The 15197-nt window shown below is 47.1% G+C and overlaps 1 long non-coding RNA gene across 1 annotated transcript; it reads left to right on the plus strand.

Moving 5' to 3' along the window:
• Positions 394–10567, plus strand: LOC110436670. Its single transcript, XR_002454494.1, has 4 exons — positions 394–688; positions 8866–8966; positions 9526–9891; positions 10341–10567. It is a non-coding gene; the product is annotated as an uncharacterized LOC110436670 (long non-coding RNA).

Raw genomic sequence — 15197 nt, forward strand, 5'->3', positions numbered from 1 at the left:
AAAGTTATAGATCTTGATGAGTTCTACCACTTTGATGCTTACATTTTTTTATTTGAAATTATTTATTATTTACTATTACAAAATTCCGTTAAAAAGCTCTCATATTTTAAAGATTCAATTTTTTGAATTGTTCAAAAAATGTTTGATTAGAAAATGACCGGAATAAGAGTTATAGGTGTAGCTGAGTTATTTTGTTACATATATTTCTTTCTAATTTCTAGACATCGTTAGATTGGACATGTCCCTTTAAGTTGTATTATTTTCATTCTACAAATAAAAAAAAAATAAAATATTTATATTAATTCATCTTTATTACATACAGCCTATCATTATATAGACCATGGCCCAAATCGGCCCATCTAAAACCTTAGACTATATAACCCGTTCCTTTCTCTCTCTCCAACTCCTTCCCTCAGCCGCACCCGCACAACTCTCCCTCTCCTTCTCTCTCGAGCAGGCGTGGATCGAGTGCAGGGGCATGGCGCCGATGGCGCGGCACATCCGGCGGCGGCGCAGGGCCTAGAGCCTGGATGGACACGGGGCGCGGTACCTCAGGCGGCGGCGCTGCGAGGCAGGTGCCTCCGGCAGCAGCACAGGGACATTTGGTCCCTCCGACGGCGGCGTGGTTGTGCAGGGTCCTCCGGCGGTGGTGCGGGTCCTAGTGCCCCAATGGACGCGGTCGTCCGCGGTAAGTGAGCTGTTGCTGCTGCTGCCATCCCATCTGTTGTGTAGATTATTTGTTGCTGTTGTCCTGTTGGCGCGCATGGGTTACTGGGTTAGCAGCTGTTGTTTGAAGGTGCTCCTGTTAATCTGTTATAGCCACGCTTAGCAGTGAGTTGGACCTCTTAATTTGCAGTAGTTCTCAGTCAATTGATTAGAGGGTTTTGCTAAGGAGTGAGTCCCTCCTGTATGCAGTTTGCCTTAGCGCTCAAAATTACAGAGAGGGAGACAGTAAGCTGGCAAAATTCGAGCTGTGGTCTGTTCTTTTTGTTTTTCATTAGTGTAATTTTTTCCGTGCTCAATTTGTTATGGATATAGATGCCTTGGCAAGCAGCAGCAGTACTTGGATTAATGCATTGCACTTGGTTTTAACTGAAATTTCACTGACGCAAAACCAGGATCACAAAATGTCAGCTATATGGTTTTATTTTTTTACCAATCCTAAGAGTTCAATTTTTGAATATAATAATAGGAAAACATACATAATTGTCTTTTTTACCATAGCAGCCCCTCTGTCTATATTCCAAACAAATACGAAGCAAACTTGATTTCTATTTATGTGAGGAACATACCAAGATCATTTGTAGAAAATTCCCCAGCACTGTCTTTTGCAATGGCAATAATGGAGCCCTAAATTGGTTACTATTTTTGCAATGAAAACTCTTGGAGTCTGTAATTTTGTATTAAGGACGGGTATTGTCAGGCTTCAGACAATGCAGTGTTGTTTCAGAACCAACATAATAAATACCAAATCCTTATTTGCACAGGATTTCTTAAGGTAGATACAATTTCAATTCATAATTTATAGCGTGCTTAACAAACTTGCTTCATTTTTGCAAATCTATACTATCATGCTCCTTTTCATAAATTATTTAGTGAGTAGTAAGTATCCATCTTAGAAGAAGAAACAGGAGTCACTGCTCAACAGTACAGTTGACGACGACCTGGTGACTCAGTGAGACAACTCTCACCACTGGGTTGAAGTGACCGTATGTTGACAGTCTCGCCTACCTCCTCCAGCCCCCCGCCGGAGTTCACTCCGAACCCGTCGGCCACCCAAACGGCCCCCTCGCCTCCTCCTCCCTCCAAGACGGTGGTTTCCCCCTCCCCTGCTCCCTCCCAGGCGGAGCCGTTCGTCTCGAGCGGGTTCGTCTCGTGCGGGCGTTCCAAGCGGGAGCGGTGGTGTGCCGAGTCCCCGGGCTCCTCCTGTTCTGGCGGCTCCCCGCCTTCCTTCCGTGACGTCGTAGCTTCTTCGCGTCCGTCGTGTGTGGCTGCTTCGGCGGTGGGCGGGGGAGGGCCTGTGGGAACGGACGTGAGCGAGGCGTCTCCTACTGTGCCGACGGCTCCTCCACCGGCAACCTCCTGGGCTCCCAGGATTGTGCTCCTCCGGCGGGACCAACCTAGGCGAGGGGGTGCGGTGTCCCCTGCGCGTCCTGACCCGGAGGGGTGGCAGAGGGCGTTGTCTCGTGGCGCTCGTCGGCGGCAACGGCGCGCGGCCCGTCATCCACGCCGCGCGGTCCCGGCGGACCTCGTCGGGAGATGTTTTAATTGCTTCTCATCTTCGCACACTGCTGGGCTCTGCCGCCAGAAGACCCGCTGCTTCCGCTGCCGTTCCCAGGGCCACCGTTCCTACGTGTGCCCTCTCCATCGCCCTGCTCCTGCCCGCGCCTCAGTGTGGCGGCGGGTCTCTCCGTCCTCGTGCGCCGTCCCCCCGCAACGGTCTCCTCCGGCGGGTGTGGTTGACGGCGCGCCTCGACGTGCCCCTGCTCGTGTTTCCGTGTGGCGACGGGTCTCTCCGGCCACTGATACTGCCAGCGCTGCCCCCACGCGACGGCCTCCTCTGACGGGTGTGGCTGGTGGTGCTGGCACAGTGCAGGGCCCTATGGAGGTGCACGGTCAGTCGCATGGGGCGGGGGCTGGGCAGCAGCGTCGTCGTCGACGTCCGCGGCGGGCGCAGCGTCAAGTGCAGGAGGCTGGTTCATCTGCGGTTGCTGCCCCGTTGCCAGGCTTGATCTCCTCGGATACGTCACAAGAAGACTCGAGGCATCCTCCATGCATCATTGATTGGTCCGACCAGGTGACTAGGGCTGAGGAGGAACTGGCTTATGTAGTGGTGGTGTATGTGATCTGTGATGGTCCTCTGGCCGCGGCGGGGGAGGTGGCAGAGGTGATCGCGACCAGATTGGAGGTTGTTGCTAGCTCCTTGGTGCTTCGTCAGGCTTCTGCTTCGAGCTACCTGCTATTTCTTCCTGACCTGGCCATGGTTGAACGTCTGGTTGGGTTGCAGCATCCGATCAGATCTTCAGGGGTCAACTTCAGTCTGCTATGCAAGCGTTGGAGTCGCCTGTCCGGTGGCGAGTCTCGTGTTCTACCGTTCCTGCTGGATATTGAGTTGCGCGGCATTCCAAATCATGTTTGGGAAACTTCTACTGTGGATCGTCTCTTGAGTCCTCATGCCTGCGTTCAGCAGGTGCATCCTGATACTCTAGGGCTCGTGGATCTCTCCTGCTTCCGGTGTTTGGCCTGGAGTACAGACCCGTCCACGCTACCTTCGTCAAGAGAATTATGGGTGGCTGAGCCACCGACAGCTGCCCTCGAGGATCCCCCAGTCAAAAGGGTTCTGGCTTACCATATCAACATTCGGTACTCGGTCGCTCTTCATCCCAGGGCGCCTGATCCTCCTTCCGATGGGGGGGTGACGATGACGACTCTGCAAGACGGCGGCAACGTGTTCGTTCCCCTTCTCCTCTGCCTAGCTCGGGTCCGGAGGACGGGGCTGCTCTCGACCATGGCGGCGGTTCTCGTGGGATGACTGTCGTGGAGCCGGTGGTGCACTCTGTTCGGGGGAAGTCTAGCGTAGCCCCCTCTCAAGCTGCGTGCGATCTGCCATTGGGTACAGCCACGGGGTCCGGCAAGGATGATCCAGGGCGGCGGGTCCTTCCAGGCGACGGTGTCCCGGTCCTGGTTGCGGTGTCGCACGGTCCCGAGGACGTCTCTGTGCCCGATGAGGAGGCGGCAGCAATTGCTACCGTTTCAGATGCCGAGGTTGTCCCACGAATTCATGAGAGGCTCTAGATTCTTCCAAGGGCTGTTGGGCCATTACATTCTGATCAGGAGGATCCTATTGCGGCCTCAACGGGTGTGGCTCCCCTAGAGCCCCTTGGGCTGGATATGGGCCTTAATCTGGAGATAGCTGTACCCCCGGGGCTGGGCTGTGGCTCTCGAATGGATGAGATCAGCTTTGATGAGGCTACGGTTTTGAGCTCCACCGGTCAGCCCATGGTGTCGTGCTCTTCGCCCCCCCATGTTGGCTTGGCGACGGAAGCAGCTCCTTCTTCGGCCTCACCACGCTCGCCTCCGCTTTCCACCGCCCTGGCGTCTACCCTTCTGACGCCAGACTCCTCCCCGTCTGCTGTTGGAGCAGGGCCCGCCTCACCGCCGGAGGGGCTGCCTCTGCCTGCGCCTGCTCCACCGCCGCCCACCCATCCCATCCTTTCTGGGGGGTCGGGGCTGGGACCTGCTCCGCTGCAGGATACAGTAGATGGGGCACCGTCGAGCCCTGTATTGTTGCAGGGTGGAACCACTGCCACGCCCCCTCTACGAGTTTATTCAAGGCGGCGGCTCCGTGCTGGGACCACCACGCCGGCCGTCGCGGATGGCCCTTCTTTGAGCCCGGGGGCGAGATCCCGGCTGCAGAAGCTTGACGAGGTGCGCAAGCCGGTGAATGTGCTCCTCCCGCTACCCGTGATCCAAAAACGGAGAAAGAAGGCCCCTCCCCCTGGGACTTTACCGCGGCGCAGCAGACGGGTCGCTGGGTCTGCTCCCTGCTCTCCGAGACCGGTGCTCTCTGTGGCCCAGAAGAAGGTGATGCGGCAGCTTGGCTTCGAAGAAGGGGAGATCATCCAGCCAGACGCTCAAGACAAGTATTGTAAGCTCTTCTCGCCATTGCTCTCGGTTTCCCAGGTTTGTGCTTTAGCCGCAATTTTTGGCTGGGAAGCGGGAGATAGTGAGCAGGTTAGAGCTGGGGATGTCCTTACAACCCTGTAAGGTCCAGGTCCTTTTCTGAGGTCGTCCTTATATTTGGGTCCAATGAATCCTTCTTCTATTCTAATTTGGAACGTCCGGGGTCTAAATCGAAGAGATCGCCGAAATTCTGTCAGAGATGTTATCCTGTCCAGTAATGCGGACATTGTTTGTTTGCAACAAACAAAGGTCGCAAATATGTCCCAGCATCTCTTCCTTTCAGTTTTTGGTACCGCCTATGATAACTTTGTTGCGCTCCCGGCCATTGGGTCGAGAGGAGGGGTTTTGATTGCTTGGAAGGGATGCTCTTGCCAAGCTGTTGCAACAAGGGTAGACACTTATTCAGTATCGGTCTGGTTTGCGGAGCAAGAGGGTCGTAACTGGTGGTTCACTGGCGTTTATGGGCCTCAGGGAGATGATGAGAAGGTGTTGTTTTTGCAAGAACTAAGGAATATCAGAGCTCTGTGCAATGGTCCTTGGCTGCTGGGTGGAGATTTCAATTTGTTTTATCAGGCTGCTGACAAGAACAATGCAAATTTGGACAGAGCAATGATGGGAAGATTCAGGCGTTTCCTTGATGACAACGATCTAAAAGAGATTCCTCTCTTGGGTCGTAAATTTACTTGGTCCAATGAACGGAGATCACCTACTTTGGTAAGATTAGATCGAGCTTTTTGTTGTGGCGATTGGGATAATATTTTTCCTGATGCTGTCCTGCAAAGTACAGCAGCCGGAGTCTCAGATCACTGCCCTCTCATTCTTGGTCTTAAGGTGAGCACTACCAGCAAGCGTCGATTTCATTTTGAGAGTTTTTGGACCAAAATGCCAGGTTTCCTCGACACTGAAACAAAATTGGGATGCTCCGGTACAATCTAATTGTGCTGTGGAGCGCTTTTTCGTTAAACTGCAGCGTCTCAGCAAGGGGCTACAGAAATGGGGACAAAGGAAAATAGGAAATATTAAAACCCAGCTAGAGTTGGCCAAGGAGATCCTTCATCGTTTGGAGATAGAGAGAGATCTAAGGGCGCTATCAGATCATGAGGAGTGGTTGAGAAAGAAACTCAAACTTCATTGTCTTGGTTTGGCTTCTCTGGAACGAACCATTGCACGGTTGCGTTCTAGGGTCCTTTATATCCAGGAAGGTGATGCCAATACTGTCTTCTTCCACCAGCAGGCCAGATTTAGGAAAAAGAAAAACTTCATAGCAAAGCTGCAAGTTGACAATCAGGTAATGGTCTCACATGAAGATAAGCAGAAGGCAGTGGATGATTTCTATGAGAACATTCTTGGCAGGGCTGAAGAAAGAGATTTCACCCTTGATTTAGATGCTTTGGCTATTCAACATCATGATTTATCTGAGTTGGAGGTTCCATTCTCTGAGGATGAAGTTTGGGCTACTATAAAGGACATGCCCTTGGACAAGGCTCCAGGGCCGGATGGTTTTACAGGAAGGTTTTATAAGTCCTGTTGGAGCATTATTAAGGGGGATGTGCTGATGGCATTGGGTGCCATCCAGCAAGGCCATGTCTTCAAATTTCGTCTCTTGAACTCGGCTTACATCACCCTGCTGCCTAAGAAAGTGGATGCGGTTGAAGTGAAAGATTTCCGGCCTATAAGTCTTATTCACAGCTTTGCCAAATTGGTAACTAAGCTTATGGCTAACCGGCTAGCTCCTCTGCTGCCTTCCTTGGTTTCTGCGAATCAGAGCGATTTTGTGAGGGGAAGGAGAATACATGACAATTTTATGCTGGTTCAACAGATGGTTAAATCCTTGTACAAGAAGAAAGAGGCGCATATCCTTCTTAAGCTGGACATCTCCAAAGCATTTGACTCAGTTTCTTGGGCATTCCTCTTGGAGGTTTTACGCAAGGTGGGGTTTGGTCAGCGGTGGCGGGACCTCATTTGTTTAATCCTATCCACGGCTTCGACACAGATCCTCAATGGAGAACCGGGGGACACTATTTATCACCTCCGTGGTCTTAGACAGGGAGACCCACTTTCTCCAATGTTGTTTATTCTAGTTATGGATGTCCTGAATTCTTTGGTCAATTCGGCCGCTTTGATGGGTTTATTGCAGCCTATAGCTGTTCAGCAAGCACGGCATCGGTTATCCTTTTATGCTGATGATGCGGTGATATTTTTAAGACCCCACGATCTGGATTTGATAACTATTAAGCACCTCCTGGATTTGTTTGGCCATGCCTCTGGCCTTAGAATTAATCTGGCCAAAAGCTCAGTTTCCCCTATTCACTGTTCGGATGAGGAGCTAGCTCTCACGGCAAGCATTCTTTCTTGCTCCATAAAGACATTCCCTTGCACTTATCTTGGCCTCCCACTCTCTTTTGGAAAGCCAACTAAAGAGGTGCTGCTACCTTTAGTGGATAAGGTGTCTGATTGTCTCCCTGGTTGGAAGGCCTCTCTTATGAACAGGGCTGGAAGGTTGGTCTTGGTTAAGGTTGTGCTGACTGCTATCCCAATATATCATTTAATTGCCTTGGACCTACCTAAATGGGTGATTAAAGCCATTGATAAAAAGAGGCGTGGTTTTCTTTGGAAGGGTCACCAGCAGGCCAATGGTGGCAATTGCCTGGTAGCTTGGGAAAAGGTGCAGAGACCACTTGAATATGGAGGACTTGGGATTCATAATCTTGATCTTTTTGGTTGTGCTTTAAAGATTCGGTGGCTGTGGGCGTAAAAGACAGATGATGATAGACCATGGGCTGGCCTTCCTGTTACTGTTCCTCCTAAGGCACAGGCTCTATTCCATGCTGCAGTCGATGCCATAGTTGGAAATGGGGAGAAAATACTGTTCTGGAGAGACAGATGGTTGGATGGGCATACCATGGCTGAATTAGCGCCTAACTTGCTCAAGGCGGTTTCAAAGCGAACAGCCAAGAGAAGGACAGTGGCCCAGGCCTTGCACAATAGAAGTTGGACCCAGGATGTTAAGGGAGCTCGTACAGTTGAGGTCTTGTTCGAGTACCTCCAGATTTGGGATATGGTGGATGGCTTCATTTTGCACCCAGAAACTCCAGACCAATACAGATGGAAGTTATCGGTTGATGGTTCCTACAGCAGTAAATCGGCCTACGCTGCCTTCTTTGAAGGATCCATCAAGTTTGGTTCCTGGAGAAGAATCTGGAAAACTTGGGCTCCTCCGCGCTGCAAGTTCTTCATCTGGTTGGTCTTTCACAACCAGGTTTGGACAGCTGATCGTTTAGCAAGGAGGAACCTACCCCATCCTGAGGCATGTCCGCTTTGTGACCAAGATGTTGAAACAATAAATCATTTACTAGTAGGCTGCGTTTTTGCTCGACAAGTTTGGTCTCTGATTTTGCATCGGTTAGGGCTGCTGCAGTTGGCCCCACAACCTACTGCAAATCGTTTCTCAGGATGGTGGAAGAGAACTTCTGCTGCTGTTCCCAAGGAGGCGCGTAAAGGTCTAAACTCCTTGATTATTTTGGTGGCATGGGAGATTTGGAAGCATCGCAATACTTGTGTCTTCGATGGTAAGAGGCCAAGTATTCAGGAAGTTCTTTGGGCTATTAGCTCGGAGGGAGGACTCTGGTGCTCCGCGGGAGCCTCCAAACTCCAGGAGTTGGTGTTTAGGTTGCTGCCTGGGGGGGCTTAAGGCATAGAGGCTTTTGGTCGTTCAGGTTCTTAGTGTGGCGTTTCTGTAACCTGTAACCAGTGTGTGGGGTGTGTGAGTTCTGTGTGTGTGTTGGGTCTCTTGACCCGTATACCTCTTTTTCTCTATCTTAATGAAATGACGCGCAGTTCTCCTGCGCTGTTCGAGAAAAAAAACAGTACAGTTGACTCCACCAAGTTATAGCTTAACTATTTTGATTAATGCTTGCCTAGATTTCTCAGAACAAGCCGACCATGTGGAAAAAAGCATTAGTTCATGGCATTCACAGAATAGAAAAAATTAAGTTAGCTCAGTTCATGATAATTTTGAATCTTTTGATCTGCTTTTTACTTGTACCAACCAATTCCTGAACTACAAGCTATAATATGGTACCCTCCAGCTAGCACCAACCAATTCCTGAATCTTTTGGTTGAAGTAATATTGTTGTCTGATCAATCTATAGTTTGACTTGGTTTGATTCTGCATGTATGCAGATATATAGCTTCGGAGTACTTCTTTTGGAGCTGTCGATAGGTAGAATGCCGGTAGACCACAATGCCTAGAGGCTAGAGGGCAGTAAAGCCTGGTAACTTTGGTATGTTCACATGATAACTTCCTCTTTCCCTTTTGTGCTTAGACGTAAATTTGTATCTAATTAGTAGTGTCTGCAATGTTGAAACAACAAATTATGTCTATTTATATATAATCATGGTGTTCCTTAAAGAATTAATTTAGTTCTTATCATGTGATCTGTGTATATTTAGTTAACAAGTTAGTTATCCCGTAGCAAGGCACGGGCACGAACTTAGTTAAACTAAAATAATATAAACCTATGCCTCACATGAATGAGTAAAATGTTCACTGATAGTTGACCATGTTGTGCAGGCTTATGCAGCATATATATTTTCTTAAAATAAGGATGGTCATCCAATAATAATATACCTATTATAAACATGTGATTAGAACTTACTGGTGATCTTTGGGGTGCATCTTACAAATGCTTTCTAAGGCAAACATGACACAACCATCCACAGGAATACTGAAACTCCTATGTTGTATCTTTTTTGTGCAGTCTATAATCTTTAAAAAACCAGTTTTGTTTTTCCTTTTTTTGGACATGTAAACTGAATCCACATATATATGCTTTGTTGCAGGACCTCAACAACCATCCATAGGAGTACTGAAACTCTAAAGATTGGTATTATCTTCTATTTTCTGCTCAGTTCTTGACTGCTACTATCTTCATTTGTTTGCTTGATCCTTGACTGTACTTGACTATTTTAGTTCAAGCATTTCACTAGTACAGGTGAATTACATTTCTTTTTAGTTTCAGTTCAGATGTATGACATGGTTACAGTCAAGTACAATCACCTATCTTATTTGAGAAGTACAGGACTAATGTTTAGAACGTTTATTTTCTTTAGCAGTATGTGACAGGCATTCTCTTGTTTCTCTACTTTTGTTTCCCCAGGATGCTAATGCTTCCCTTATCGGACCTGCAGGCTTGAGCTTGCTTCAAGGTATGTCTTCTTCCTGCCAAGTCGAGAAAAACTCTTCGATGTTAGAAATGTCATGTCTAAGAAAATGGAATTTGTATCTGTTCACTCAAAAAATTTACCAAAGGAGATAAGTAGTTTTTCCAACATTAGTTCCATGTAAGAACTTGCCAAAGCATTAGTGTCTTTTCTTAGTACTAGTGTCTGTCCAAAGCATGGTTGATGCAAAATAATAACCTTCTGTATTGTTTTATTTTGCAACACATACAACCTATTGTATTGATAGATGTAAATGGTAAATTTTAATCACCACACAAACTAATATATCTGCTTGAGTATATATGCCATGCTCAATGTGCAAACTATGTTTCCATTTTCTGAATTTGTCAATTCTTAATGCTTTACTGTCTTCTGCATTCATACTATGATTTTCTATTTTATGATAAACTAACGTCATGTACTTATTGCTTCAGTTGCAATCACTACTTTTAGTAGCACAAGTCACATGCTTCCACAACAAGATTGCCCTGGATAGTCTCTAGAGGAAGTTGATGTGATGGTGAGCTTACCGAGTGAGCTGCTGTAAACTTTTGGTTAAATTTGTGAAAATAAATGTATCTTTATTGAAGTTGGGCTCTAATTATTTCTGTGGAATGAACTTTTGAAGCTCAGTATGACATTTGTAATAATTGTTGATCAATCATTTTTATTTTTTTAACCATTTAAAACTATACTGTTGGACCATCTGTCGGTAAAACTATATGTAGCATCAAATTATCTGTCGCTAAAGAGTAGCAGCGGGATGTCTGTCGCTAAAGAGTAGCAGCAGGTTGTCTGTTGCTATAAATATTTAGAGCAATAGCTGATCTGTCGCTAAAAGTACCGTCTGACGCTAAATATTTTTAGCGTCAGCACTTATAGGTCTGCAGAAGTCTGACGCTATAAGTTTTTAGCGTCAGATCGCCTGTCGATGTATCTGCTTTTAGCGTCAGAGCATCCATCGCTAATCTTGGTGTTGTGGTGTAGTGTGAGCACTCTCCAAAGCAAGGTGGGCATCCCAAACTCTTCTAGGAACTTGCTCTTATGACGCGAGCTCCTAGCTGCCAACTGATGGCGAGAGGCCCGCCCACCAGTGGACTTGCGAGCGGTGAGCCTAGTGCGTGCCATCTGCTGAAAATATAATACCTTGGGTAAGACTGAGGATTATCTTTTATTATCTTAATTGAAATTGGGACAGATTTAAATAAGGGGAGGAAGTAAGCAATGATAGGGAATAAACATGATGCATGCACGGAAACATGCGTGCATGACACAACACCTAATATAACTTCCCTAGATCGGCAGTGTATCCGATCATGCTCTCGTAGCTCCCACTTACCAAGGCGTAGAGGAAAAATTGATCCATACAATACTACTCAAATGAATGGCACTCATACTATTGCACACCGTATGAGCAACGAAAATAGAAATATGATGCATAACTCCCAAGTCAGTACTTAACTAGCCACCTTAGAGTCCTTAACTGGGCATAAAGGATATGACCATGGCACACCGTGTAGTTTTCTAAAAACTCATTTTAACACCTTGATTATCATTAATTGCATAGTTAATTTTATTAACCGGTTTAAGTTTAGTTTAGAACGTACTTATGAACAGTAACTCGCTAAACCTTGCTTTGATACCAGCTGTAACAGAACCGCCCAAATTATAAGAGATTAAGCCTAATGGTGACCATTTGCACAGTCGCACCATCGAGCTTAAGCCCATATAATCCCGGTAGTTCGTGAAATCTCGAAGGATTTCAAACCCAACTCGTACATACAACCAAGATCGTAATAAGTTCACCGGTCGCCATTCACAGTTATATTCAGTTCGCAACATACACCACATACATCGGAGTTCAAATGTAGTTATTACAAACCAAGTTCTCAAGTTGCGAAAGCTTATAGTTTTGAAATAACACACACTTAGTCTGATACAGTGCCATTTTTTTATCATTCCCACAAAAGCAAAAGATGAGGTAGAGTGACCATCGCCCTTGGTCTAGTCATCACCCATTGCTGGGTACAAGCAGTGAATGCAAAAACCATAGTACATCTACCCATCTGCAAAACAACATGGGAATAGAACCCTGAGTACGAGAATGTACTCAGCTAGACTTACCCATCATAAACTAAAAATAAAGACTCTTCAAGGATCATGAGGGCTGTATAGTGGGGTAGCTGAGACCTTTTGCAAAAAAAACACACTACTCAACTAGAAGTACACCCTAACAATACCCCTTCTTCTTTTAATTAGCTCAGGTTAGGTATTATTACCTATCATCTAGATTTGCACATGTACTATTGCAAACAAGTGTTGCGATATGATGGTACCTCATCATAGCATTCATAAATCATTTCTCATCATAACCCAAGTGTTTCATAGTCCTTACTACGAGGACGAACCTCATGTCAAGTGCTCACTATCTAGGAGCGATGGCGATTCGAATCGATTTCTAACCAGCTGGCGAGTTATTCCCCACACAAACCACACTCACTGATCAAGTGAGCTACAGATCACCATATTGCACTATCAAGGACCAATTCGCGGGTTCGACAGGCACCGCCCGTACCCGAGGACCGTTCTAGCGACCAAGGTTGCGTGCCGCGCCCTCGTCGTTCTTCTCAACCATCACCAATACAGCGCGTACATCGGGCCGATTCTCGGCCCGGATAGTGCTCAGGCTTCGCGGTCGGAACAACTTATCCTTCCAGCTAAGTGTGGGGCATGCGTTCAACATGACAAGAGGGCCGTTAACGATAGGTCCTTAATCGACACAAGCAGGGGCACTACGGTCAACTCCCCCATACGACCCTGTCCGGTCTCAAATTCATTCCCACACTTGGTTACTTTTCCTCATAGCATTAACAACTAATCAAACAGGTGTCCACCTATATCTCGCAGGTGACAGGAAATCACCCGACTTCTACTGTGCTAAGCAAGCTAAGCAGAGACTCCGAGCCTGTCTACATAGGACAAGGTAGATAAACAGGTGGTAATATCAAGGAGGAAGTATGCATCAACGGTATCAAGCAATTCCTATCACTTAAATGCAACATAGTAGAACAATCATAATATATCAATTAAGTCAGCAAGAATAGGGAGACTTAGAATACTCTGGGGCTTGCCTTTCTCAAACGTGCTAGGCATGTGGTCCGGGCACTCCTGCAGCTCTCCTTCCGGCTCATGAGCGGAGTGCGAGATGCCCGGGGTGCAATGCTTATGCAAGTGGGTACCAGATGGTCATGACATGGTGCATAAATGACATAGGTGATTATTTCTACAAGGTAGTCAACATCATCCAAGAACATGTACTCAAATTAAGCATCTATTGCATTCTCTTCTACAAGTTGTTTTCATGGTTAACCAACAAGCTAACATGATGCTTCAAAGATACACCAAACACCCTTTATTCCATTTAACTTATGCATAACAATTCATACTTTATTTTAGTTATTATTGGGCCTACAACAGTAGCATGTACTTCTGCTTATCAATAAATTCCACAAAAATTATAGTGGATTATTGGTCAAGCATAAAGTCTACCATAAATTTTTCATAATACTTGGACACTTAGTTTGGCCTACAAAAATTACAAGATTACTCAATATAATTAAGTATAAATACCCTACTGTCGACCAAGTGTCAAACAACATATTTCATATTTTTAAAAATTACTTACTAACATAAATCGACTTAAAACGCTAAGTGCACCCGGATTTGAACCCGTAGAGGCGCTAACAGGCGGGACCCGCGAGTCAGCAGACCCCACTTGTCAGCCACCCCGCGTTTCTGTGGCCGAAGACCGGCCGGAATCTCACCGCCGGTGAGGTTTCCGGCGACACCGAGAGCATCTATGGCTTCGCGAACACAAGATGAGTCCAACCGTGCCCTTTTTGGCGCCTGACGAGCACCGGAACTACCTCGCCGTTGAGAATGGCGGACACGGCGGCGCTGCTCGTCGTGGTCCGGCCATCTCGCGGCGATAGAGCGTGCGCTAGCGACGAGAAAGATGCGCAATGCCAAGACAAAGCTAACGCACCTACGAACGCAAGCAATGACAGAGAGGAGAAGGACAACCGCGTGAGCCGAGAGGTCGCCGGAGCTCCGACTCACTCCGGTGAGCTCTACCGGGCACGCGGGGCTTACCAAGCGCGGTTGAGCGCGAGCATGGGGTGAGGAAAGGCGAGACGGACTCACTAGTGGTCGCGGATGGGAGGGAGGAGGCCGGAGCTGGCAGGGAGAAAAGCTCCGAGCGTCGGCTGCGATGGCGAACGGCGGTGTGGCTGCTGCTACGCGCGAGCGAGAGAGAGGGCGAGAGCGCGAGCAGAGGGGCGCGTCTGGCAGCGGGGACGGAGGCGGACGCGGCTGGGCGCACCTGGTGGCCGACCAGGGCGCGTCCAAGCGGCCGCATGCGCGCCACGCGGCGGCCGAGCTCTGCCGGCTCGCCACGGCGGCACGCCGCGGTCGTCCGCGCGCGTGGACACGGCGCGGGCGTGAGCGCTTGGAAGGGGGAAGCGCGGGCGCGGGGAGGCCGGGCCGGTTAGTTGGCGCCGGCCCGCCAGTGAACAACCCCCTTTCTCTTTTTTTTTAAATTTATTTTTCCCAAAAAGCTTAACTGAGGTTTTTTAAGCTTTTGCAAACTTTTTCAGGGGTTGAAGTAAAAATAACAAATATTCCCCACAAAATCCTCTACAACTTTGCTTTAAGATGTAAATTCAAATTCCAAACAGAATTTGAATCACAAATCAAAACTACTTCTAGGTTTTCAAATAAATTCATTTTAGGGATTTTTGTATAAAATCCATTTCTCAATTTATATAGCTCCAAAAATTTCACAAAATTACTCTTAATTCTTCTAAAACATATTTCAACCTATTTTGGGCATCACAAGGATTTTTGGAACAAGCATACTATTTTTATCATATTTAATTCACATAAATTAAGCACATAAATCACACTTGAATTAATGCCATGCTCATGTGATGCTATGCTTAATGAGAATGCTTAGGAAAGGGTTTATGAGACTAAGTGCATGCTTAACACCTAGGGTGTTACAATTATCAAATTCACATGGACGTCCTAACAAAATTGAACAAGCTTGAATAGGCACAACATCAAAATTAGTAGTATCATGATAACAACCTGTGAAGAAACTAATGCGAGCAAATTTAGTTACCTTAGTCTTACCACTATTAGTGAACCATTGAAGTTTATATGGACAGGAATGTTGTCGTGTGATTAAACCAAGCTTCTGAACCAAATCTGAACTCACCAAGTTGTTGCAA

This window comes from Sorghum bicolor, chromosome 6, assembly GCF_000003195.3.
Source record: "Sorghum bicolor cultivar BTx623 chromosome 6, Sorghum_bicolor_NCBIv3, whole genome shotgun sequence".
In the NCBI taxonomy this organism is placed as follows: Eukaryota; Viridiplantae; Streptophyta; class Magnoliopsida; order Poales; family Poaceae; genus Sorghum; species Sorghum bicolor.